The sequence below is a fragment of the Onychomys torridus genome, chromosome 4 (assembly GCF_903995425.1).
Source record: "Onychomys torridus chromosome 4, mOncTor1.1, whole genome shotgun sequence".
NCBI classification, from domain to species: Eukaryota; Metazoa; Chordata; class Mammalia; order Rodentia; family Cricetidae; genus Onychomys; species Onychomys torridus.
In genome coordinates this window covers 96,768,254-96,796,101 of record NC_050446.1, presented here as the reverse complement: position 1 = coordinate 96,796,101, position 27,848 = coordinate 96,768,254, and the positions used below count along the sequence as shown (strand labels likewise).

Sequence of the window (27,848 nt, the reverse complement as noted above, 5' to 3'; positions counted from 1 at the left end):
GGGAGAGTTACCTAGGACCTCAGGAAGTCCCCTTATGCTCATCAACACCTCCAGTCCTCTCTGGCTTGACTAAAACTATCCACAAGAAATAGATCAGTACCCTTGCTGGAACCCCCAAATCAGAAAGTACTTCTGTGACTTCTGTGACTTCTGTCCTCTGTTGTTAGAGGGAAGCAGCCTATATCCCTCAAGGTTATTTCTCTAACACCTCCATCAGTGTCTGGCTCCTTAAAATGTGCAGAATGAGAGAATTTTGGAAGCCAGTGACTCCTTGTCGAGACTATGAAACCACACCTTCAGTCTAGATTTGCAGGTGGACTGGAAGGAAGGCTGTGTGTTGGGCTCTTGAGTTACAGCTATGCCATCTCATCTAAGTATTCCTAAGAATACTTTAAATGCTAAAACTATCTTGAGGAAAACTGGTCTCTGGTCACTTAGAACAGCCACAAATTCCCACACAGTGTGCCCCTGAACTAAAAGGTAACCACCTGATTATTTAACTGCTTTCTCTCTCTCTCTCTCTCTCTCTCTCTCTCTCTCTCTCTCTCTCTCTCCATTTCCACTTCCCTAAACAACTCTTTGCAGAAGATGTTCAGAGACGCCCTTCTGGATATTTCACAATTGAGGGGGTTTGCCCTTTAAAACACCAACTGGAAGTGGAGACTGCTTCCCGCTAATCTGCTTGGGACAGTCCCACTGGCAGTTCAAAAAGATTCCATTTGATTTATCCGGGCCTCTCGGGAGTTTTTCTCTTTGGGTACCCCAGAACAGCTGCCTGTGAGCGGCCTGTGGGCCACAAGGTGTTGGACAGAAACTACTGAGCACAGGGACTTCACATGACAAAAGATCTCAGTCCCTTATAGGCCCAAGACAGAAGAATGAAGAAGAACATTAACTCTAAACACTACATCCCTCTGGGTCTGGGGTGCCCTCACAGCTCCTCTCCCTGCTGGGGTTGTAGGACACCAGTATGCCACCTGGGATACTGGAGAATATGTCCCCGTCTTTCTAAGCCACACAGCAAGTGGTCTAGATCAAGCCATGCCTGCTTTGTGTTTCTCTCAAATTATAGTCAAATTAAGTCATAAGGGTGGGACCCTAACCTGATAAGATTAGTGTCCTTCTGAGAAGATATACCAGACAGCTTGCTCACTCTTTATCATATAAGGATAGGATGATGTGTGATATGTGACAGTGTGTAAGCCAGGAACAGAGCTGGTCAGCAGAAACTGAATCATCTGGGACCTTGACCTCAAGCTTCCAACCTCAAGAAATCATGAAAAAGCAAATACCTGTTGTTTATGCCACTGAGTGAAGAGAGATCTGCCCTGCTGAGGACATCAGTTCCTATTGACCTCTTCAACCCTTCCCCGCCTTCGAGACTCTAAATAAAATGATTCAGTTGCCCATAAAAAGCAAAGAGATAGCTTTAAATAAGTAAACAAATGAACTAAAGAAACAGCTACCAAGTCTGGTGTTTTGCTGTGATAGCCAGAGCAGAGTAAGACACCTGCCTCCTCATTAATGCTTTAAGACCTACACTGGTCTGCTAGTGCAGCTCAGTGGTAGAACACTTGGCTAGCATGCCTGAGGCCCTGGGTTGGATCCCCAGGACCATGAATAAATAAACAAGTTAATTAATTATTTTTAAAATTATATTCAGAGGTTCAGATAAATAGACATACTCAAACCAAGATTTTAAAAGACAAGAGCAGGCCGGGCATGGTGGCGCATGCATGTAGTCCTAGCAACTTGGGAGGTCAAGGAAGGATGGTCTCCTGTGAGTTTGGCGCCAGCCAAGTGAGTTTCAGGCTACCCTGTATGGTTGTGGTCCTGGTGAGACTGAGGTCCTGCCTCCTTAAAAATAAACTAAGTAACCAACTCAAAGACAAGAGCACACTTACTGGACAGTGGAGAGGCTGTGATGGAGAGGCTGACCTCCCCGAGGTGAGGCCCATCCATTGCACTTGGGATGCGCTGACCCCTAGATTTCTCCATTACCACATAATATGTGATAATGGGGAACTTCACTAATGCCCTCCCCTTTAAATACAAAAATTAAATATTATAAATAAAATACAAGAGCATAAACTCATAAGGGTACAGCACCATACACATTCTGTATGTACAGCATCATACACATTCTATATGTACAGCACCATACACATTCTGTGTGTACAGCACCATACATATTCTGTATGTACAGCACCATACACATTCTGTATGTACAGCACCATACACATTCTGTGTCTAATGACCTGACCAAGGTCATTAGACCTTGGTTCCTTTGCAATTTGCCACGAAAGGAAGCATGCCACGGCTTCCATTGGCCCAAGTTCCTTTTTCTTTTTAAACCCCCAAATTACTCCGCCTCTGTTTGGTTTGCTACTAGGGGTCACTACGTTTTGGTTTTGTTTTTTTTTTTCTGCTTTGTACGCATATCCTGCCCATGCAAAGTTAGTTTCACCTTGGGTAAAAACACTTTCAGTTTAAGCAATAGTCTTTTTAGTTCTGGCCCTGTACCACAGCCCTCTAGACACATGTGACTTGTGGAAGTTCTGTTCCCAGCAGACCTCCATAGGTTCAAAGATATCAGAAGAGCTCCTGTTATTTATTCTTTCTATATTAACAATATCATTACTCCGTGGGGCGCGCGGGGGGGGGGGGGGGGGGGGGTGGTGCACGGGGACACATGGAGGTCAGAGGCCAACTTTGTGCACTTGGTCCCTTCTCTCTCTACCTTGACATGGCGGGTTCCAGGCATTTAGCTCAGGTCACCATTCCCACGCACGGAGAATCTTGCCAGGCCCTGCATTAAGTATCTTCTACTTTCCTGTGGCTGTGATAAAACCCCGAGATCAGAACGAGTAACAGAAGAGTTTGTTGGAGCGCATGGTTCAAGACAGAGAAGAGTTCACTGAGGCAGCAGGGCACGGCAGCAAGAAGCAGGCAGGGTGGGAAATGCGGGAGCTGAGAGCTCGCATCCTCAACAGCAAGCATGAAGCAGAGACAGCAAACTAAAGCAGAACAGGCTTTTACTCCCCAAGTCCCAGGGACGTTCTTCCTCGCGTTCTTCCTCTAGCAGGGAAGCACCGACACCTCTCCAAACAGCACCACCAGCTGGGAACCAGGGCCTACGGAGGACTTTCCCCTTACCATGCTGCGGTTCTGCCAATCTTGGAAGAAATAGATTCTATCGGTCAAAAGAACTAAAAACTCCAGGTGCACCATGGGGCCTGGCAATACCGGAAAACATGTCTTCATTTCAGCCTCACTATGAAAGACGTTGACTTGAGGGATCACTGTTGAAATGATTGTTACCTCGAGGTCGGAGGATGCTTTAATATCCTCAGCATCATCAGTTCAGCTCTTCCCTGTGAAGGGAAATGGATAAAGAGGTATGTTTAATTAGGGGAAAGAATATTCCAAAGCCTTGGGAATCGGGGTTGGTCTCTGTAAGCACACTACAAATCTGAAATCAGCAAAACAATTTGCTGACTAGACATATTTCTCCAGGTCTCCCAAAAGATAGAAAACAATAAACTACTTGGTGCTAGCAGAGCATACCTTGGTGAAGGTTAATAAGCAGTTGTAACGAATGAAGGATGAAAGTAAATGGTGATTACCTTTCAAATTAAGGAGGGGTGTCCTAGGGTTTGCAGAGCTACCAGGTAAATCAGATGTGTGCAGTGGGGACAGGGTTAGGAGTGGGTATGAGGCTGCAAGGTGAAGAAGCCCAGTAGAATTGGCTGGGCAGACAGCCAGGAGTAGGGGAACCGAGAAAATCCAGGGGCAAGAGCTGCTAACTTTGGTTGACTGACAACTGGGCACTTACCAATCCCATGCTTTGAGGTGGCCATAGAGCCAGACACCACAAAGACACTTTCAGATTGATACACAACCAACTGCCTGGGAGGGGAGGCCATAAAGAGCCTACTGGTAGCATAAAGGTACTTTTTAAACTGTTACATTACTTATTATCTGTATGGTCTCATCTTAACCTTCTTCCTCATTAAAATGCCAGCCTGTCAGAAATGTCCACCTCTGCTATGTTCTGTAGAAGTATAAGACATGTCTACGGCCTAAGCTTTCATGGACTTGAAGATTTCCGGGAAAGCAAGTCCCACATTACTCAGCACATGCTTAGTAACTTTTTCTTTGAAGCCCATTGAAAAGTGCTGGTATTTCCCCTGCTAAAATAGCCATTCATCTATACCTGAATAATTTAGAAGTGTTATTTATGTATAAACTAAGTATTCCCAAAAAAAAATTCCTTTTCAGGATTCATGAAGTATGCACTATGAGACTGGTGTGATAGAGTATGCCTTTAATCCCATCATTCCAGAGGCAGAGGCAGGAGGATTCTGTGAGTTCAAGGACAGCCTGGTCTACATAATGAGTTCTGGGACAAGTCAGGACCACATAGAGAGACACTGTCTCAAAAAAAAAAAAAAAAAAAAAAAAACCAACCCTGCACTATGGCCTTCTGAGCAAGTTAAAGTTAGTAAGATGACTGACTGGCAGTATGTACAAGAGACAGAGATTTGCAAAAGCCTCTATTGGGCAATCAGAGATCCATATTTCCTTGGAGGCATGGAGCTGTGAGCTGTTGAAATGGAAATAAGATGTCTTTTAAGTGACAGTCAATTTCACTTCCTAAGTATCCAGCCCCACTGCAGTGCAAAGGTGGATAGTGTGAGGACCTCTCATGTCATATTGTGTCATGTCGTGGTACTACACAGGAGCTACACAGGGTCAGCTGCCTCCCATAAGTTACTCTGTTTAAAATAGCATTATTTCTGTAACCTTGATAAAATGAACCAAAGAATACGAGCTGTGGAGTCTTCAGGATTCATCCAGTCCAACACCATTCTTTTACAGATAAGGAAGCTGAGGCCCAGAGAAGGATGCTATTTGATGAGTTTATAGAAGACTAAATGAAGACCCCTTAAGACACTTCTCATCATTGGGCTGGCTAGACCAGAGGTTAGCGCCTCCCTGCTATTCCAGAGAATGCAAGTTTACTTACAGAGGCCTGGGTTTGATTTTCAGCATCCCCAAACTTGTACACCCAGTTCCAGGAGCTCTGTCACCCTCTTCTGGCCTCTGCAGGGATTTGCATGCATGTGGTAAATATTTACCCAAACACACACATACACATAAACTAAAAATGTTTTCATAAAAAAGATTTCTAGCAGGCATGGTGGTACAGCCTTTGATTCCAGCACTTAGAAGGCAAGAACAGACAGATCTCTGTGTGTTTGAGGCCAGCCTGATCTACATAGCAAGTATCAGACCAATAATCAGAGCTATATAGTGAGACTCTAACTCAAAAAAAAATTTTTTTTTAATTTAAAAAGCTACTGTTTCTATCTACTAAGCCCTGAAATGTCGATCACAGCCTTAGTTGGAAAGTTTTCTTTTTTCCAGGTATGACAGTGATCATCAGTCAGGATGTATGTGGACCCTAAGTTAAAAGGCTAGCGTGTCCTTATAGGAAGGAGGCAGAGGGAGGTGACATGTGTGAAGATGGTGTTGTAAATACCACTGGGAGGCTAGAAGGGATGTGTGGAGCCACCAGAAACTGAAGGAGGCAGGGAAGGACTGTCCCTTGAAGGAGCCATTGGAGAAGCCCAAGTCTGCCAGCACCTTTTCCAGCCTGCAGGCTCTGAAACAGGAAGAGAGCAAATGTCTTTTGTTTAACACCCTTTGTGCTGCTATGGCAACCCTAGATTAAGATGATGTGAGAAGGTAAAAGCCGGCTGTAACCCCAGTCTCTGGACTTCTCCCTCGGTCCTGTCTCCTTGCCACCTTTTCACATTCTGTGAATTCTGACCTTGTCAAAGACATGAACCTCTTCCCCTTCTCCACATGACCTCTAAGACCGAGGCGACGAATATTGCAGATACTTCTGTTTCCACAAGTTGATATTTAGTCCATCCAACCACTAGGTGTATCTGGGCTGGGAGGTACTAGATCTGGCTATAGTATTGTTAATAAGGTGGCTGTGATCTGGAAGACAGGAGTCCTAAAACATAGCCAAGAGAATCCATTTGTTTCCAACAAAATATAAAGAAAATGTGTAACAGCTTTCTAGCTATTTATTTATTTATTCATCAAATTGACACATACTAGAGACATCTGGAAAAGGGGAATGTCAATTGAGGAATTGCTATCATCAAACTGGCCTGTAGGCAAGTCTGTGTGGCATTTTCTTAGTGGTTGGTGTGGAAGGGCCCAGTCCCCTGGTGGTGCCACCGTTGGCAGGTGGTCCAGACTGTCTAAAAAAAGCAAGCTGAATGAGCCATGGGGAGCGAGCCAGTAAGCAGTGGTCCTCCATGGTCTCTGCTTCAGTTCCTGCCTCCAGGTTCCTGCTTTGAGTTCCTTTTCTGCCTTCCCTTGGTAATCGACTAGGATCAGGATTTGTAAGATGAAATAAACCCTTTCCTCACCAAGCTGATTGTGGTCACGGTGTTCCTCATAGCAATAGAAGGCAAAGTAGGACAAGACACTTAGGTTTGGTTTCAGCCTTTGCTCTCACATTATCCCCCTCATCTTAAGATGTGTGGATGAGCACATCGACACCTTCAGTATGAGTTTTATGACTATGAATGAGAATCAGTGCCAATTACTCTATATGTGTTACCATAGGGCAATTCATTGAGACAGAGATGTTAAATGTGAGCAGTTTTATCCAGAGTGTGTAAATTTAGTCTCGTTCATCTTTTCCTTAGCCCACAATTATTTCCTTTTATGAAATCACGTCCCTCTAAAATTCCAAAGTTAAACTCCTAAAAACTCGTGCTTCAGACTATAACCTATGTGGAGGGGCCTAAAGAGGTTAAAATGAGGCCAATTAGGACTAGTCTAATCTATTCCAACAGGAGCCCTGATAGAAGAGAAAGTGTTGTATCTAAAGAGATTAACATGGCTTGCACATGCAGAAGGAAGGACGCATGAGAACACAACAGGAAGGCCACTGTTGGTAAGCCATGGCAAGAAGCATTGAAATGAGACCACTTTGATCCTGACTTGTGGCCTTCAGAACTGGCTCACGACAGGCTTAGCAAACTGGTGACTTTGTGATCTGTAATCCCAACACGTAAAGGGCAGTGGCAGCAAGATCACAAACTTGGGGCAGCCTGAGAATCTGATGTTGTGAGTGTTCCCTTCCTGACTTGATTTGGGGCTTGAGCACCCAAAGAAATTAATTCACACTCCCAGCAGGGTCTTCACTCATCTGATTGATTCCACAGCAGGGTAGAAGGTCCAACGCCCAACTGACTGCCAATAGCCCTGTGGTAAGGTGTGGGGCCTTGGAGCACCTCCCGGTCTACGCTGGGAATCTGGCTGGTTTGATGTTGTGTGGGGAACCGTGACTTCTGTGAGCTCATGAGGACGACAGCCACCTCGTGTCTGGAAGACAGCTTTCACAGCACTCCTTCCCATTTTGCAGCTCCTCCATCCTGCCCATCTCCCCTTCCAAGATGGCCCCTGAGTCGTGGCAGGGTTGATAAAGATGTCCTATTTAAGGATGTGCAGTTGGCCTCTTTTTCTCAGCACTTTGACTAACTATGATGCTCCGCACTGTCTGATGGCCCTGCAAAGAGAATCTTCTCTGACTAAAGTTAAGAGCAGCAATGATGATATGGTATAAATATTTAGAAGACAATTTGACATGACCATTTAGGAAAATAACAATAGCAGGTTCTATCCCAGGGCCTGTGGCCTTCCACTCATAGACTTTTGACCAAGGTTACGTACAGTATAAGGCATGAAAGTCCCTGTGGAACAGGCCTCAACCCAATCAGAAATCGGTTGTTACTCCATAACAGCTGTGTACCACTAGGCATATCTTCGCCTGGTGGGCCTATATTGTGGTATGCAAGATCAAGCACTGGGTAATACCATTGATGTCTTGTCTCCCTCAGTAGCCTACATGGCACCTTCTGGCACTGTGAAAATGGCCATAAGGAGAAGTCTCCAGGTAGATTTGAGATTGATTTTTTTTTTCATGTAACCACACTCTTTCAGCAATAGGGTCTTACCATGCAGTCTCCCCATGGCAGGTAACTAAAGGCAGTGCAATAGCCCAAGTTGTTTTGGAAACCTCTGGGACACCTCTGGCCAATAAATCTTAGAATGATATCCCAGACCCTGCAATTTTCATTTGATAACACATGTAGTCTGGGAGTAAAACTGTACATTCATGCAGAATAATTCTGTTAAAATTATTTTTAAGCCATATGTTGAAATTATCTTACTCATTAGTGGATTTCTGTCTTAGTCAGGGTTTCTATTGCTGTGAAGAGAACACAATGACCACAGCAATTCTTATAAAGAATAACATTTAATTGGGACTGGCTTAGTTTCAGAAGTTTAGTCCATTATCGTTATGGCGGGAAGCATGGTGGTGTGCAGGCAGACATGGTGCTGGAGAAGGAGATGAGAGCTCTACATCTTGATCCGCAGGCAGCAGGAGGAGACTGTGTGCCACACTGAGCATAGCTTGAGCATATAAAACCTCAAAGCCTGCCCCTAACAGTGACACACTTCCTCCAACAAGACCACACCTACTCCAAAAAGACCACACCTCCTAAAAGTACCATTCCCTATGGGCCAAGCATTCAAACACATGAGTCTATGGGGGTCATACATAATCAAACCAACCACAATTTCCATTAGATTTTTTCATGCACCCTTAGCTTTGGTTAACCTACTCAGTATCCCCTCCTCTCATGAATTCCCACACCATCCCCCACTTAATCCTCTAACCCTTCTCTTGTTTCATGTCACATGTATTCTACTGTCCCTCTAACTAGATTTTAAATGGGTTGTGAGATATCAGGCTCCCAGAAGGCTTAGCTGTCCCCACCCTGTACACCTTAAACCTTCCATGTATCAACTTTTCACCTCTCTACTTTACCTATAATTTACAACCCTTTCCCTTAATGTGCACCCCCCAAATGCATCTTTCTGGTTTCCACTTGTGAAGCATTTATCTAATTATTCTTTATCAATAAAAACTCAAGAGTCAGATATTGGGTAGAACCTGAATGATCAGAGAAGCAATGGAGAAGCAACCAGTGATCTCTTCTCTCTCTCTCCTTCCTTGATCCAGAAAGGCTAAGGATCTTTCTAGACCCTCCCCTACTACTTCCTGTGTCTCTCTATCTGTTCCCAGTCCCCTAAAACCCCTATGGCTAATTTTGGTCAGCTAATAGCTAGCTCCACCCTCTGATTCAGTCACCTGATTCAGTTTAGTTACCTACTTCAGGCTCAAACCCAAAATTATGTACAGAAATCCAGATGAAGCCTATTTCTAGAAGTAGTGCTCTATATGACCATTAATAACATGACAGAAAGTTTTATATATATATATATATATATATAACATAAATTTTGAGATAATATTTATACTTCAAGAAAAATTTTAAAGAGGCAATATAAAACCAAAGTATTATGAGATTAGTGGCAATAGAATGGTCCCTTAATTTTGGTTTTTCAACTGTCCTATACCAGGTGGCTCTTCTGACATGAGACAGAGATTTTGGATTTTCCTTTCAACATGCTTGCTTGGGTTTAGAGAAGGAGAGAACCATGCTCCAACTCCAAAGCCAGCTTTAATTTTCAATTGAATTGGGACTACAAAAAGACCATTTACCTTATATGTCTGTAGAGAACAGTAGAGACAAGCATTTGGGAAGATTTATGAAATTTTATCCTGTTGGAAGTGTGCTATACCATTAGGCCAATTTACTCTTTTTCTTGGGACATTTTCTCTGAATAAGTCTCCCTTCTTCTTCATGTCTCATTTATCCAGTGGTCTTCAGATTCCTTAGTTGGATGCTTTTATTCTCCTAGAAAGACAAAAACAAAACCCTGCCCCAACCCTAACTTTGGGGAGTTTCCCTTTTTGGCAGGTTATATCTGATCAAATGAAAAGTATTTGATAGTCTTGTAAGTTAGTTTACATTGAGCTGTCATGCTGTTTGATGAACTATAGCCTCTCCTAATCAAGAGGTCTCTCCTGTTTGAATCTAATCTTTATCAATTTTGATGGTATTCACAGCTTTTCTTCTCCTGTGGAAACAAAAGCAAAACCTCTTCCCCAATGTAACACATATCCTGGTTTCTAGTCTGTGGTCAACACATCCTTAAAGTACACAGGCTGATTTAACTCAGTTTGTTGTTTCTATTATCCAATGTCTCTCCACAGCTGTCGTTCCTTTCTCATTAGCATTTAAAAATTTTAAAGTTAATAAAGCATTTTGTAATCTATCTCTGGGGGTCTTTATTACCCTTTTCTGTTTATTAAACATACCTTTTTTTTTTTTTTTCCCGAGACAGAGTTTCTCTGTGTAGCTTTGGAGCCTGTCCTGGAACTCGCTCTGTAGATGAGGCTTGCCTCAAACTCACAGAGATCTGTCTGACTCTACTGTTGTTTGAATCTTAGATGGTCTTATAATTTAAAAAAAAAAAACTCAGAGACAAATGTCAGGGTGAAAGCTGAAAGATCAGAGAAGCAGAGCAAGCCACAGCCAACCTCACTTCACCAACTCCTCAGCCGATCCTGTTTCCACGAATCCTCAGACTGAAAGCCTCTGAGTCCTCACCCAAAAGGGTCTCAGCTGAACTGCCTTAGTTCCTGTTCCTCACACCTTATATACCTTTCTTTACACTGCTGTTACTTCCTGGGATTAAAGGCATGTATGCTTCCCAGTACTGGAATTAAAGGTGTGTGCCACCACTGCCTGGCTCTATTTCCAATGCAGCCTTGAACTCACAGAAATCCAGATGCATCTCTGCTTTCCTGAGCGATAGGACTAAAGGTGTGTGCCACCACTGGCCTCTATGTCTAGTGGCTGGCTCTGTCCTCTAATCCTCAGGCAAGCTTTATTAGGGTACACAATATATTGCCACACTCTACCTCCCCAGTACTGGAATTAAAGGCATGTGCCACCACCGCCCAGCTTATTAAGCATATCTTTGAAAGTGTGATTAGATCTTTCTATAACTGCTTGTCTTGTGTGATTGTGTGGTATACCTGTAATATGCTTTATATTGTAATATGCAAAAAAACTGTTTCATTTTACTAGACACATATGCTGGAGCATTGTCAGTTTTAATTTGTGTAGGTATACCTATGATGGCCATAAAATAAAGATATCATGTCCTTACAATCATTGTGGGTAAATGGTTTATGTGGATGCTAAGAGCCAGAACCACTCTCTATAACAGAATGTCTAATGGAACTTAGCATCCCAATGTGCTGTTTCCCAAGAGTTAGGAGTCTGGAACTGAAGAAATGGCTCAGTAGGTAAGGGCACTTCCTGCCAAGCCTGATGACCTGAGTTTAATCTTCAGGACTCATGCAAGTTGTCCTCTGAGATCCACGAGTGTGTACATGTGCAAACACACACACATACATATATACACACACACCAGCAACTTTCAGGACAATATTAAACAGTCATACATGTGGGGGCAAATGTGTGTGTATGTTCAGAAAAAAAGAGAATGACAAGAAAAATGTTTCAACAAGTAAGTTTACATTTCCAAACTTTACTTTGAAAATAACTTCAACTGGTTACAAGTAGAATAAACACATACACGCACATCCTAACAAAACTGCCAAAAAAAAAAACCCAAATGATAATAAACAACTTTTCAAGTGCTTAAGAGATAAAGATTGATACCTTACATAGAGAGAAAGAACAAATAAGAATTCTGTAGTTTTCTCATCAGAAACGATGCATGCAAAAGATAGAGAACAACACCTTTAAAGTACTGAAATTTAAATGTAAGTTATTGGGATTCAATACAGAGGGGAAATTCTTTTCCAAAACAACCGCAGGCCAGCAAGATGACTTAGCCAGGAAAGGTGCTTGCTGCCTGGCCTGACCACCTGAGTTCCATCATCTGGGCCAACATGACAGGAGGAGAGAACCAACCTCCAAGATGTTTTATATATATATATATATATATATATATATATATATATATATATATATATATGTGTGTGTGTGTGTGTGTGTGTGTGTGTGTGTGTGTGTGTGTGTGTGTGTATTATTAATAAATATATGTTGTGAAAGAATTTTAAAGGCAAAAAAGTGACCTTTCCAGGCTCCCAGCACAGGAGGGGATTTATCAACAGGCCAGCAGCATGAGAAATGTTAACAGAGGAAAAATTCAGTAGCAGGAAAAGGACACCAGGACAAGTAGACACTACACAAAAGATCTAACGTGCCACGGTGGTAAATACATGAGTGACTTTAAAAGGCATTTCCTTGTTTTTCAATTCTGTTTTAAACGTTATCAATTGGTTTTTTAAAATACTAAAGTATTGTGGTGCTTATAACACATGGGGTGTAAACATACATTATCAATAACAACAAATAAAAGGTCAGGAGAGAAAAATACTACATAGTGAGTTCATGGCCAGTCTGGGCTACACAGGACCTTGCCTCAAAACAACAAAGAAAAAAATGAAAAAAGAAGTTCAGTTCATTTAAAAAAAAAAAAATAGAAAAACAGAGTTAATTTAGGAATCAGTAACAAAGCTTTGGTTTAGGGTTGGGTTTTTAGTGCTGGAGAGAATGCAGGCTTTCACACAAGCTGAGCACCCTAAAACACTGAGCACAGTGCCCACCCCTTGACATTTTAACCATTTACTTCACTGACTCTGTGACAGAAAATCCCTTCCTACTGGTCAGTTCTAGAATTGGAAACCACTCTCTGCCATCTTGCGGACTCAGGAAAAGGTTTCAGGTCTGGGGACAGGAATAAAGTCCCACAGGAACTCCCCGTGCCCTCTTTTTAATGAGTGTGGAAAGATCTAGAAACAAGAGGCCAGCTAATGCAGGTGTCTGTGCTAGTCACTTGACATGTGCGCATCTGAGAGACAACAGCAGCCGGGAAACAGCCACTCTGGGCCAAAAGCTTCTTACACAGCTTTGTAGGTCCCGCCAAACTCAGTAATTTAAGAACAAAATAAATCTTGTTTCAGGAATGGTGGGGGAAGGGAAGGAGGAAAGCGGGGAGGGGAGGATGAACTTGAGTATGGAATTTCCAGAGAATCCCTGAGGGTCGGCTCAATTAAGTCAGACAGGTCTCCCAAATGAACAGACTCTCACAACCGCTGCTTCCCAAGTCAACCTCTTGAGATACAGCGCCGCCTGGTGGACACCTGGGTCTGCTGCTGGAAAAAGTAAGGGCACTGGAGACAGGATGTATGATGCTGCAGGAGCTCTCTCTGCCAGCTTCTTTGTTGGCTGTCAAACATAGGAAAGACCTTGGACCTCAAGCTGGAAATGAGGGGTGTGGTAACAACATTGTAGAATCAAAAGGGAGAAAATAATTCTAAGAAGTGAGAGCAGCAACTGTGTTCATAGCAGCAGAACCTGGAAGCAACCTAGATGCCCCCCAGCCGAAGAATGGATAAAGAAAATGCGGTACAGATACACAATGGAGTACTACTCAGCAGTGAAAAACAATGACATCATGAAATGTGCAGGCAAATGGATGGAACTAGAAAATATCATCCTGAGTGAGGTAACCCAGACTTAGAAAGGCAAACATGGTATGTACTCACTCATAAGTGGATACTTGATATAAAGCAAAGGATAACCAGACTGCAACCCACAGCTCCAGAGAAGCTAGGACACAAGGAGGGATGTACGGATCACCTTGGGAAGAGGAAACAGAGAAGATCCCAATGAGTAAACTGGGGATGGGGGAGGGCAATAGAGGGTAGGGGATAGGGGGTGAGAACATGGGGGAGGGATGGAGTGGGAGAGCAATGAATGAGATATCTTGATAGAGGGAGACATTATGGGGTCAGGAAGAAAGATGGTGCCAGGGAAATTCCCAGGAATTCACAAGTGTAACCCCAGATTAGACTATTAGCAACAGTGGTGAGTGAGGGTGCCTGAACTGGCCTACCCTGGTAATCAAATTGGTGACTACCCTGCCTGTCATCATAGAGCCTGCATCCAGTAACTGATGGAAACAGATGCAGAGATCCACAACCATGCACCAGGCTGAGTTCTGGGAGTCCAGTCAAAGAGGGAAGAGGGATTATATGAACAAGGGGGGGTCAAGATCATGATGGGGAAATCTACAGAGACAACTGAACCAAACTTGTAGGAACTCACGAACTTTAGACCAACCAAAATATTGTGCACCCTAATAAACTTATCTGGGATCAGAGAACAGAACAGACACTAGATATAGAGGCTAGAAAATGGTGGCACTCATGCCTTTAATCCTAGCATTGCAGAGGCAGAAATCTGTCTGGATCTCTGTGAGTTTAAAGCCATACTGGAAACAGCCAGGTATGGTGACTCACACCTTTAATCCCAAGAAGTGAGCCTTTAATCTCAGGAAGTGATGGTGAATGCAGGAAAGTAAATAAGACGTGGGGACCAAAAACTAGAAGCTTTTGGCTGGTTAAGCTTTTAGGCTTTGAGCAGTACAGTTCAGCTGAGATTCATTCCGGATGAGGACACAGAGGTTTCCAGTCTGAGGAAATGGGATCAGCTGAGGAACTGGCGAGACCATTTAAGATTCATGCTACATCTGGCGCCCAACGTTGGTGGTTCAAATTCATGAAAAAGCTACTTACTTGCCTGTGGCCTTGAGGGCCCCAGCTCAGGCCTGTGCATGCCGGAGGGATTTACTGAAGGAGGTAGAGGCAGGAGGATCAAGAGTTTGAGGCCAGCCTAGGAGGCTTGCTAAGGAGAAGCTGCGACTGAACCAAGACACAAATGGTGGTGGCTGGACCATGGAGGCAGGGACTGCTGTTCCAAGTTGCTGGCTCCTTCCAATCATGCTGGTGACTGTGGCAATGCTGCTACCTGGGATGAAGTGTTTACTGCTGCTTGTTCAGAGAAGAATTGCCAGGACTATCGTGGTACAAGATAGCATCAGCAAAGGTCACTTTGGCAAGACAAATGGTGGGGAGAAATTGCTATGAAGATTTTCTCTTCTAGGGAAGAACATCCGAGAGACAGACTGTGATTGCTCCAAACCACAGAGGAGCGGAAAAAAAAATGTCTTCAGGGAACCATGACCACGCCTAACAGTGACTTTGAAATATTCAAAAAGATGACAGGATCCCACAACAATGATTCTACATGGACTATGGTAAAGCCATTAAGCTGATTAACACCACGGAAAGATCGACTCTGGACTATAAACTACTCAGGACAATTTTGAGATGGCTAGCTGAAATGATCCAGCCTGACAGGCTACTTGAACAAGGACTTGAAACAAGCCCTGCACTTTTTAATTTGATATAGGACTTGATAGGTAACCCAAAAATGTTCTTTTCAGGATCCCCTAAAAATGTCTTAAACCCCAGAAAGCAGGAAGTAATTTTAAGAAAGTGACGCCCACATTCCCAAGAGGTGGGATGGGAGGTTTTTGGTCATTTAATGAGTTTTGTATATTGTCATTGTTTACAATGGTTAGTTACAAGTTGTTAATTGTTAATGGTCAGGAAAAAAGCTGAACAAGGAGATTAGATTCAGAGGTTTTGTTTTAAAAAAAAGAAAAAAGAAGATAATATAGATATGAAGTCGATTGACTCTACTCTGAGAAAAAAGATAAAGAAATAATAGGATAAATGGGTAGATCACTGAATCTACTCTAAAAACAAAAAGAGGAAGATATAAAAATGACAAAAGGTAGATTACTGAATCTATTATGAAAAGAAAAAAAGAGAATATAGCTATAATAAGATAAAAAGTAAGATTATTGAATCTACTTTTAAAAGGAAATACTTGTTTTAAATAGGATAAGTAATGAAATATTTTTGTCTGAGTTTATCAAATGTTACTGGATTGGACATTGTTAATATATAAGATGGAGTTTTTTGTCTGAATCTGACAAATGTTAATGGACTAGACATTGTTAATGTAATTCTTGACTATATATATTGCATATACTTATTGGATAGTTTTTCTTGTATTAGTTATAAGCTTTTTGTAAATTTTAGACAAAAAAAAGGAAATGTGGTGGTATTGTGTTCCCCAAAATATTGTGCACCCTAATAAACTTATCTGGGGTCAGAGAACAGACAGCCACTAGATAAAGAGGCTAGAAAATGGTGGCACTCGCGCCTTTAATCCTAGCATTCCAGAGGCAGAAATCCGTCTGGATCTCTGAGTTTAAAGCCATACTGGAAACAGCCAGGCATGGTGACTCAAGCCTTTAATCCCAAGAAGTGATGGCAGAAAGCAGAAAGGTTTATAAGGCGTGAAGACCAGAAACTAGAAGCTTTTGGCTGGTTAAGTTTTAGGCTTTGAGCAGCACAGTTCAGCTGAGATTCATTCCAGATGAGGACACAGAGGTTTCCAGTCTGAGGAAATAGAGCTGAGAAACTGGCAAGACCATTCAAAATTCATGCTACAACCAACAGTTGTGGAACCTGCATGGAACCCGACTAGACCCTCTGCATTCGGGAGACAGTTGTGTAGCTAGGTCTATTTGAGGGGCCCCTGATAATGTGATCGGCATCTACCCCTGGTACATTAGCCGGCTTTCTGGATCCTGGTCCGACAGCTTGCTCACCCCTGATAAAGCCAGGAGGGGATTGGTCCTGCCTCCCCTGAATGCACCAGGCTTAACTGTCCCCCCCATGGAAGAACTTACCCTGTTGGAGGTGAGGATGAGGGGTTGAGGGGGGTGATGGGGAGGAGGGATGAAAGGGGGATCTATGGTTGGTATGTAAAATGAATTAAGAAAAAAATAATTTTAATTAAAAAATAAAATAGCCAGGTGGCAGTGGTGCACGCCTTTAATCCCAGCACTCGAGAGGCAGAGTCAGGCGGATCTCTGTGAGTTCGAGGCCAGCCTGGTCTATAGAGTGAGATCCAAGACAGTCACCAAAACCATACAGAGAAACCCTGTCTCAAAAAACTAAATATATATATATTTATATATATATATATATATATATATATTTTTTTTTTTTTTTTAAGTGAGAGCAGGGAAGGAGGGTGCCAGATGGCCACTGAGTGTGCCAACTGGGCCGTGCTGAGGTCATCCCAGGCCAGGCTCTTTGGGTCTCTAGCTCTTCTTGGCTTTGCCATCCCAGAAACACCATCACCCGAGATAAGCAGAGGAAATGAATCACACCGCCATACCCAGGAGTCTAAACTGTAAAACCACAGTAAGGTGAGCCAGCCAACAATTCAGAGGCTTGAGCACAGCCATGCTTCTCTTCCCTGCGGGCAAGTCTAATTGGCAGTCATATCACTGATAAAGACTCATCTGGGGCCCCAAAGTCAGAGCAGGGAAAACTGGCAAGTGGCCCTAACAGAGGATGTTACAAACTTTTGATAGCTTGGTTGACCCATGTCCAGAATGACAATATTCCTGTCTGAAAGGCCGGTTATGAGAAACTCAGGAGAGCATCCTCCTCTGCCCTCCTATCCCCACTCCACCCACAGACTCTTCCTGCACCTGTGTCATGACACATCCACTTAGCTTCCTTCTGCATCCTGGCCATAGAGGCGGGTGACCAGTGGGGTACCTTACGTGCCAAATGTTTCTGAGTTGTGTTTTCTTGGTGGTTTTACCTGTGATGCTTATAGAGGGTTGACATAGCTACAGAAAAGCCCATTAAGGGAAAACTAGTTCCTTCTGTCAACAGGATGAAATCTCTTGCCTGGGTGTAGACCTACCATCCCAAGCTACCCAAAACATAAGACAGTTAATCTAGTTCAGCCGTCAATCATCTTGCTAAGGGACCACCCCTAGGAAGACTCACCTTAAACCATGCTAAAGAGATGGGTGGCATAATTATCTCCTTAACAAAAGTTTATACTTTGGCTTCTCAGAATTTCCACCCCCAGTACAGACCCTACAGGCTGCGATGAGATCCTGCTGGGTCTGCCCACCTTAATGAATCCTGACTAAGAAAGGTATAACTGTTTCCCTTTTCTTCTTTTTTGGCTATTTCTTACCAATCAGAGCCTATACATGCTCCTCACCCCCACCCCACCCCCAGTACTTTGGGCTTTCTTACTTTTTCTCTAATCCACCCCTCCTTGTTGGCATGGTTTTTTCCTTTCTCACCTCTATTCTCTTCCTTTGGGCAGTTGCAAAGATTGACAACTTGCCTGCCCTGTGGAAGTTCTTTCTTTCTTCTTTCTCTTTCTTTCTTTCTTCCTTCCTTCCTTCCTTCCTTCCATCCTTCCTTCCATCCTTCCTTCCATCCTTCCTTCCATCCTTTCTCTCTCTCTCTCTCTCTCTCTCTCTCTCTCTCTCTCTCTCTCTCTTTTAAACTCTAATAAAATTGTCCACTTTGAATAAAATTTGACTTTGCTTGAATTTCAAACTTTTCCTCCCTTTGACCTAATTGGCAGAGAAAATGAAATCGTTTCTGTGTCCATAAGTATCAGAGTGACTGATCCTTCCTCCTTGGTCATCCAAGCAAAAGAGCCACTGTCTTGACCAGGTCAGCTGAGTCTGGTTGCAAGAAGCCGTCATGGTTGAGGCCATGGTCTTTTGCTGTTCTCTAAAAGAAGGAAGGGGTGGGGAGGGTCACTGAACTCTCCCTGGGATTCCAGCCACCCTTCCTGGCCACCTGTATGTCATTCTGCCCTAACTGCCCATGACCTCGGATCTCCAGAGACAATACAGTTTATATGCTAGGGGACCGAAGTGGGGTCCATCTATGTGACTGTGGGAAGAAACCATCCTGATGGGTGGACACTTTCTAATGTGGCTGCTTTATGGTCACCTGCCAGTAACCCCTCACTGGTAAGTAAGTACACCCCAAAACATTCTAGTTTCAGGGGGGGAACCTTTAGTAGAATTGCACTTTGGTTTGTTGTTGGGACCTTAGAAGGAAGGGGTAGACATGGTGTATGTCTTCCCAAGGATGCTTGCAACACCTCCACTCTCCATTCTGAGTGCAGCTCATAAGAACAGTCCTAGTGACTTGACTGGTTCACTTTCTGTTGATGACACAGATTTCCTAGATACACAACTTTTAATGCAGTTTAATGGGTTTTCAGGTTCACCACCTATGTGTCCAGTTCAGAACACTCTTAAGGTACTCACCAACTCTAGTAAACTTCCTGGAGACCCAGGGAAATTACAGCATGCAAGGGTGTTTTCAGTTTGGTTTTGATTTGTTTGCTTTGTTTTGCTTTTTATCTTGCGGGGCTTTGGGGGTGCAGTAAGTAGTTCCTGATGGATTGTGGGTAAAAGAGAAGCACAACCCCATTACACTGTCCATCCTTCCCAGGAATGTTTCCGCACTTGTACTGCCACCCCAGACCCCCTGGGAGGAGCTCTCTCTTTCCTTTCTTGACACCACACAGCCATCATCACCTGCCCAAGAGCCAGCTCCAAAATTCACTTCCCGTTGGTCTAATGCCAAAGGACAGGACTGAATTTGTTGAGACTGGGTTTTTGTTGTTTGTTTGTTTTTGTTTTTAAAGCACATAAAACAAAGTAGTAAGTGCATTTTGCTTTAACCTGAGGTAGACTGGTTAGAGGAGGCTCCAGGAGAAAACACCGGTTTACCCACGAGGCTTTCATTAGCACTCAACAGTGGCCACAAGAACGAGCGCCTCAAGGACCGTGGTAGCTTTCCTTTGTCACGTGGTTTGGTATGTTTTCCTACCCATCCCGCTCTAACTCTTAATTTTTGTGTTGCTCCTAGTCTTCCTATGTCACCTATGATGGAGTTTTAAGTCGTGTGAGGTTTTTAAAGGACTAATATAAGGTTTAACCATTGGCGGGGCAAAAAAGAGAAAAGAAAGTACCTCGGAGAAATACATCCAAAGCATGATACAGTACGTCATCTGTCCAAGTTACAACGTTAAGTAAGTCCCGACCGAAAACATGTCACCCCAGAATTAACCAAGCCTTGGGGAGGATGACAGTCAGCGTGGCGTTACAAAGACCTCGCCACCAGGAAGGATGCGACCTGGCTAAAAAGGCGCCCTTGCCGTGCCATTGTTGCCACAATGCCGTGACTCGGATTCGAACCGAGGTTGCTGCGGCCACAACGCAGAGTACTAACCACTATACGATCACGGCGAGCTACCGGAACGCCACGTCGTAACGCGTATCCAGTGGCGTCCTTAAGATGAGAACGACCAATGTTCTGTGATCCTTACACTGTTGTACTTCAGAGACCCCAGCTGACGGTAACGAGGAGCTACGGATTTCCCGCGTTTCTGCTTGGCCTTGGGACCACACCATTTAAAAAAAAAAAAAAGACGAACATGAAAGTGCCTGGCAAGCCCCGCGTGATCGCGACTGGGAAAACTAAAACTCGGGACGTGGTGGTGGGAAAATCTCGAGTTCGAGTCCATCCTGGACGAAATGAGACCCTGCCTTAAAAAAGGGGGAGGTAGGGCTCAGCCCCTGGCTGTTAAGACTACCGAGAAGCGGAGGGATTCACTCCGCCAGGGCACAGACCTAGCCAGGGAAACCAAAGCGCTTGCGCGCACTCCCGAGTCCCGCCGTTGATGATAGGCGGAAACAAACGCCAGCGAGCCGGTGACGTCAGAAGGGGGCGGGACAACCAATAGAGAAGAGATCAAGCAAAGATCCCTTGACCCTAGGTTCCCGGTAGCTCGCCGTGATCGTATAGTGGTTAGTACTCTGCGTTGTGGCCGCAGCAACCTCGGTTCGAATCCGAGTCACGGCATTGTGGCAACAATGGCACGGCAAGGGAGCTGTGTTTTGTTCTTCAATTCCATTTTAATCCTGACCTAACATTCCGGAAAATGGATCTCAAACTCCGGGGACAGTGAAAAGAACAGCGTTTATACCAACCAGTTCTGGCCATATTGGACTACCAGAACCCAGAGGCTTCGATTCACTCACTGCACAGTACAGAGAACACGTCGGCCTGGAAAGCGTAACATACAGATGTGTACGCGTTCACAAACGTACGGTGTTTTTGTTTTTGTTTTCTTAGTTTCCTATACAGCTTTGGCTTCCCACAAACTTCCACCGAAGCACTGGAGTAGACGCCAGAGCGATGAAGAGTCTCCGCAGAGGGAGAGACCCTTGAGACAGCTAGCTCTCAAAAGTAGGACGAGCAGCAACTCGGCGTGCAGAGGCTTGAAGGCGGTCATGAAAAGGCATCTCTTCGGAGCCTGCCCGCCCCACCGCGCTGTCGGGACCTGTTGACTGAATGGGCACCGGTCGGTGGCGGCGGGAAAAGACACCGAAAGCCCCGCGAGCAGGGAGAGCAGGCGAATGTCCTGCCGTCGCGGACGTGAAGCGGTGAAAGGATTTAGTGGGTGTTTAGCGAGATCTCTAGTGGCCCTATGGAAGAGGGTGCAAAAGCGGCCACTTTGAACTCACTTGTCAGAAACTGCTGCCACAGTCTGTTTGGTACACAGCCACTGCCCTCTGGGGAAGCCGTCACACTCTAGGCGCCGTGTGGGCGCGAGCGCTGAGGGACAAGGAGAAAAACCGGACCGAGTCCCAGCTGCCGCCCAGAGCGGTCAGAGGTGGGCGCAAAGCCGAGAGGGAGCATCCAGGGGTGGGAGAGGCTGGAAGGAGAGGCGGGCGGGGTTGAGGTGGACACACAGTCACTGAGTTAGGTCCACACGGTCCGCGCAGTACTGGGGACTTCCGCCCCCTCCGCGGAGGTCGTCGAGGGTCCCTGCGCGGGGCGGGGAAGGATCCGCAGCCAGGAGATCCAAAAGGAAACGCCCCTGAAGGCCCGGGAACCCCGGGTGCTCAAGGGGTCTCCTGCCAAACCCCACACCTGTCACAAGCGAATTCTAGGCCCGGGACTAAGGACCCAAAAAGCCGAGCAAGCGGCGAGAGCGCGATGCGCCTGCGCATTCTCGGGCCGTAGGTTGGAGTCCCGCCCAATAGATGGGTCATTTAGTGACGCAGGAAGTGGGATGGCCTATGAGTATTGAAGAGAATATTCGGAAGGGCAATTTTACAGGTCCCCGGTAGCTCGCCGTGATCGTATAGTGGTTAGTACTCTGCGTTGTGGCCGCAGCAACCTCGGTTCGAATCCGAGTCACGGCATTGTGGCAACAATGGCACGGCAAGGGGTCTGCCTTTTTTTTTCCTTTGAGTCTTCATTTTCTTACACGAACACGGTTTCTCTCTCTCTCTTTCTCCCTTGAATACTAAGCTCTTCTAAAGATCGCCGCCTCTAAGAATTCTTTAACGCTCCGAATACGGCTGGCTCCTGATCGAACAGCTTCTAATCCCCTTCTCCTGGAAGCCTGTGTCTGTCTAAGCCATTCAACAGAAGCCAAACAGCAAGCACCCCTGTGACCTTGTGGGATTTTTCTCTCCCCGCTTTTTATTTTTAAAAATTGCGTCTCTCGTTTGTAATTACAGACTGCATGTGCCCAAGTCTAGCCGGAAGGCTCTCATTCTTCACTTCGTCCTCCAAGTATTGCCGTTTTCCAGTGCCGTTATCTTGTCATGATAGGGTAAAAAAAAAAAAATACTTAATGTATTCATAATGTAGAGATAGTTCTCTTCTTCTGTAAAATATCTATACCTCCAACTCCCCAAAATTATAATACGAGAACAGAACACGAAGTGCTAGCTTTGCCTAGGTGGGTAAGGGAGCTCACACTGAGGGAATCTCCACCCATCTCCAGGCCTGTCTTCCTTCCATCTCCCACCTCCCAGCCCTGGTTTCCAACTAGTCCGAGTAGAGGACATCAGGGTGAAGAAGAAGAAGAGAGAAGAAAGAGATTATCCATTAAGACCTGAATTTAGAGACTAGAAGAGGAAATTGTCTCGGCAGTCCACTTGAAAGCCCTTCGGTCTCATCTCTTATTGCCAAGAAAGATACAATGTAAGTGGGGCCGCTGAAGCTAGAAAACGCAAGGCGTTTGCCAGCAGGATTCACCGAGTCTTTTTTTGTTGCTTGTTTTACTCTGGCTTTTGTTGTGGCTTTCATTATTATGGGGCTTGGGTGTTTTTTGTTTGTTTGTTTGTTTGCTTGCTTGCTTGCTTGCTTGCTTGCTTGCTTGCTTGTTTAAAGATCTTAAAAATATTTATTTTGTTTTATCTGTATTAATATTTTGCCTACATGTATAGCGCATACCCAGGGAGGCAGAAAGAGGGTGGTGGACCCCGGAACTGGAGTGCTGGGACTGGACCCGGGTTCTCTAAAAGAACAGCAAGAGCTCCTAGCCACTGAGCCATCTCTCCAGGAGCTCACTGTGATGCCCCTACTTCAGCCTTTCCAGGGCTGGGATCACAGATGTGCACCACCATTCCGATTCTCTAAGTTTTGACCACCATTGTGTTCCAAACACACACAGCTCCACCTCGATTTTTTGTTGGTTTTTTTGTTTGTTTGTTTTGTTTTGTTTTGTTTTTTTGAGGCAGAGTCTCGTGTAGCTGGCCTTGAACTCACTTGGTTGTCAAAGTTGACTCTGGATTTTCCTGCCTCAACTTCCCAAGCACTGAGATTACAGAAGTACACTACCACACCCAGCAACACAAATAAGTATTTGAACAGAGGGCTTTTTGTTTTCTGTCTTTCGCCTCCCCCAAGATCTTGCTATGTTCCCTGGCTAAGCTAGCTTCAAACTCAGTCCTCTAGCCTCTAGAGTAGCTGAGATTACAATGTGCATAAGTGTGCCTGGCTTCACGAGGTTCCTTACAGTCTATAAATGAGAGGCAAGGTTTGCTTTATGATTGCAAGATTTTGCTTCATGCTATGTTCTTTCAATATAGAACCATATTATTTTCATATTAAAGAGAGAATCTGTGAGTCTACAAAAAGAAAGTGGCGCTCTCCCATTTTCCAGAAACACGAACCGTCTGTACCCAGGTCCTTCCTCCTTCCTTTCCTCTCCTCACTCCCTTCCACCTTCCTTTCATTCTTCCCAGCCTTCAGAGGGACAAGACAGTGAGAAAAGAAGTGCAAGCTGGTGGTAAAAGCTTGGCGCTTCGATGAAACCCTACGGCAGTCTCTGGCAGTGTGAATTCATTCGATGGCACCAAGACTGTCCATCCTCTGCCAGTTGTACCTGATGGGAATATTGCCCAGTGTGCCAGACTTTCTGGTGTTTTAGGAGAAGCCAGAAGCTTGGAGGGTTTTTTTGCAAGATATCCCATAATTTTAAATACTGGAAACTAATTTAATTTTTTTAAACAGTGAGTTGATCAAACCTATTAGGACAAACAGAAATTGATATAATGAGGAGCAGAGGTTTAGTGGCAAGAACACTGGGACCTGGGTTCTATTCCCAGCACCCACACAATGGTTCACAACCACCTGTAATGAGATCTAATAACTTCTGGCATGCAAATGGTACCCAGATGTACAAGCAGGCACAACACCCATATGTACTTTTTTAAGTTGGAACAAATGGAGCCCACTCTCAGTCTTAATGAATAACAGAGCACATATTTGAGAAAGAGAAGAGAAAAGATTCATATGAAGTTGATGAGACCAAGTAAAAAGCACACAGGCACCTCTTGAGAAGGCTCTCACTGGCTAAAGGGGGAGAATTAGGGCATCAGAAAGAGTAATCATATAATGATGGTGTGGTAGTTTTAATAGGTATGCCCCCTCCCATAGACTCAGGTGTTTGAATGCGTGGCCTACAGGGAGTGGCACTATTAGGAGGTGTGGCCTTGTTGGAAGAAGTGTGTCACTCTGGAGGCAGGCTTTGAAGTCTTATACACTGAAGCTACTACCCCCAGTGTGATACACAGTTCACTTCCTGTTGCATGAGGATCAAGATGTAGAACTCTCAGCCCCTTCTCCAGCGCCATGTCTGCCTGCACGCTGCCATGCTTCCCACCATGACAATAATGGACTAAACCTCTGAAACTGTATGCCAGCCCCAATTAAATATTTTCCTGTATCACACTGAAAGCTTATTTTTTTGGCAGATTTGGTTTTTTTATTAGTTTGTGTGTGTGTGTGTGTGTGTGTGTGTGTGTGTGTGTGTGCACCATGTGTGTGCAGTTGCCTAAGGAAGCCAGAAGACAGTGTCAGATACCCTGGGAGCTGGAGTTACACATAGCAGTGAGCCTCCAGACATGGGTTTGGAGAACCAAACTCTAGTACTCTGGAAGAACAGCAAGTGCTCCTAACTGCAGAGCCTAAAAAGTGATCCTTTTAAATGTGTATGGGTGTCTCACCTGCATGCATGTCTGGTCCCCATGTGCATGCCTGGTACCTGTGGAGGCCAGAAGAGGGTGTCAGATCCTCTGGAACTAGAGTCACAAAGGGTCCCAAGCTTCCATGTGGGTGCTGGGAACTGAACCCTGGCTCTTTGGGAGAATAGCCAGTGCTCTTAACTATGAAGCCATCTCTCCTGCCCCTGAAAGAAAAATTACTTTGCTTTTTTTTTCTCTTCTTTCTTTCTTTCCTTCTTCTCACCCCCCCACCCCCCGGCCCCATAGGCTCTCACCAGCTTTGGCTGGTTGGGACCTTGTTTAGGCTGGCTTCAAACTCACAGAGATCTGCCTGCCTCTGATTCCAGAATGCCAGAATTAAATTGAAAAATGATTGTTTAAATATATTTATTTTTATGTGGATGTCTGTGTGTGCCTGAGTGTATGTGCACCATGTGTGTGCAGGAGCCCTTAGAGGTCAGAAGAGGGCATCAGATTCCCTGGAACTGGAGTTACAGGCAATTTGAGCCACCATGTGGTTACTGAGAATTGAGTCCAGGTCCTCTGCAAAAGTAACAAGTGCTCTCCAGTGCTGAGCCAGCTTTCCAGCCCTGTGCTATAATTTTAATGTCATCACTATCCCCCCACCTCTATGACATCCTGTCCCCTTTCTTAGTAATTTTATTCCTACCCTCCAATCCCACCCCTGTGAGCACTGTCTGCAACATGCTGTTGCCACCTCTAGGCCTTTGCTTGACTCACGATGCCCTCCTGGGTTGGAAAGGCACTTCACCTTTTATTTCATCTATCCAAATCTTGAAGGAGTATAGAAAGACAGGGAAACATATAATAACATGGGGGGAAAGAAAAGATTTTTCTCGCCCAAAAGTCTAATTGAAACCTCTAAAGTTTCCTACCACCAAGGCTAGTGACCTAAGTTCAATTCCCGGTAGGATTCTAGAAGGGGACAACCAACTCTAACCACCACCACCACCACCACCACCACCCCCCACACACACATTGGTGAAAGAATTAAGGCAACTCCATGTAGTTAAAAGGGAGGTTTATTTGGGGTTTTTACTTACAACAAGTAAAGGGATAGGTTACAGGATCCGGGAGAGGTGAGGTGCAGTCCACCGGTGATCTCTGGAGAACTCTGCTCAGTCTACCATCCAGCATCCAGGATCACCAGGAACCAAGAGAGCAGGCACATCCGGATCTCTGGTCTTAAGGGCTCCCATCTCAGCCTCACCTCAGGGGCAGGCCATAGGTAGGCGTGATAGTTACTGGAAACCTCACTGGGGGTAGTACTTCCAGGTCAAAGCTTGAACAGCTACCTTCTACACACACACATTTTTTAAATGTTAAAAAATTCCAAAACAAGATTTTCTGTAAAGGCTGGCATCATAGTATTAATCTCCCTGTCATACATTGATATTTTATGCTACAGTAATAACAGGCTTAAGTTCTGAAAGTATATGACCTTGAGTAGGCCCTCATTCATTTCCCCAAACATCTCCAGAGAATCTCTAACAGGACTGCTAGCTTTGCTCATAATAAAGTTATCCTACACTCATTTATCCTTGTGAGCTAGGCTTTCACCTTATTATAGGCCTGTCCAGGACCCCTGAGGAACCACCTTGTGGTTTCATTTGGGTTTCTTAGCAACGCTTTAAATATGCTAACTTCAAACCCCTCCAAAATCCTAATTATGATTATTGTAAAAAATTATGATTATTGAAGCCACCAAAAGCAATGAGCATTACTCTCTTGGGGAGCCTACAGGAGCCTGTATCCACACATGAGAATGTCCTGCTTCTTCAGCTCTTCTTTGAGAAGCCTAAACCCATGCTTTCTACTGAGAACTTCTCTTTCTCTTAACATTTATTAGTAAGCCTATATTAGAATGTTTTTTAACTATGTATTTTTATGTGTATGGGTATTTTTGCCTATATTTTTATGTGTGTATGTGCTAGAAGTGTGGGAGCCCCTGGGACTAGAGTTGCCTGACATGGGTGCTGAGACCAAAGTCAGCCTTCTGGAAGAGCAGCAAGTACCCTTAACCACTGAGTCATTTCTTCAGCTCTCATTTCTTGCTTTTTTGAGACAGAGTCTCCCAGGATTGATTTGAATTCATCAAGGGAATCCTCCTGGTATAGCCTCCAAATGCTAGATTATAGGCATGCCTACCATATTTTACAGGGTTCTGTTTTTGCTTTTTGAGACAGGGTCTCTCTGTTATGTAGTCCTGGCTGTCCTGGACCCCAATATGTAGACCAGGCTGGCTTCAAACTCCCAGAGATCCTCCTGCCTCTGCCTTCCAAGTGCTGGGATTAAAATGGTGTGACACCACACCCAGCACTGCAGGTTTGTTTTTGTCTGTGGGGCAGTTTCAGACAGCCCAGGCTGGCCACAAATCCCTTATCAAAAACTGGGATTGTTTGTGTGTACCAGGTATTAGTCACTGTTCTATTTCTATGACCAAGGCAACTTACAGAAGAAGGCATTTAATTGAGGACTTGTTTACAGTTTCAGAAGGGTTAATCCATTATCATCATGGCAGAGAGCATGGTGGCAGGCTGACAGGCATGGTGCTGGAGAAGTAGCTGAGAACTCTACATCCTGATCCACAAGCCAAAAGCAGCAAGCAGCAAGCAGAGGTGGAGAGTGGGGGTGGTGGTGGCAGGGGCTGGGCCTGTAGTGGGTTTTTGAAACCTCAAAGCCCACCCTCAGTGACACACCTCCTC

General features: G+C 44.6%; 3 non-coding genes and 1 pseudogene across 3 annotated transcripts; 3 read left to right on the top strand and 1 right to left on the bottom strand.

Annotated features, from left to right (window-relative positions):
* The first annotated feature begins 1,896 nt into the window (after nt 1–1,896).
* On the top strand, nt 1,897–2,045 carry LOC118583329 (annotated as a pseudogene).
* A 17,944-nt stretch (nt 2,046–19,989) lies between these two features.
* On the bottom strand, nt 19,990–20,061 carry Trnah-gug. The gene has a single exon. It is a non-coding gene; the product is annotated as a tRNA-His (tRNA).
* A 544-nt stretch (nt 20,062–20,605) lies between these two features.
* Trnah-gug lies at nt 20,606–20,677 on the top strand. The gene has a single exon. It is a non-coding gene; the product is annotated as a tRNA-His (tRNA).
* A 1,277-nt stretch (nt 20,678–21,954) lies between these two features.
* Trnah-gug lies at nt 21,955–22,026 on the top strand. Its single transcript has one exon. It is a non-coding gene; the product is annotated as a tRNA-His (tRNA).
* The last annotated feature ends 5,822 nt before the right edge of the window (nt 22,027–27,848 follow it).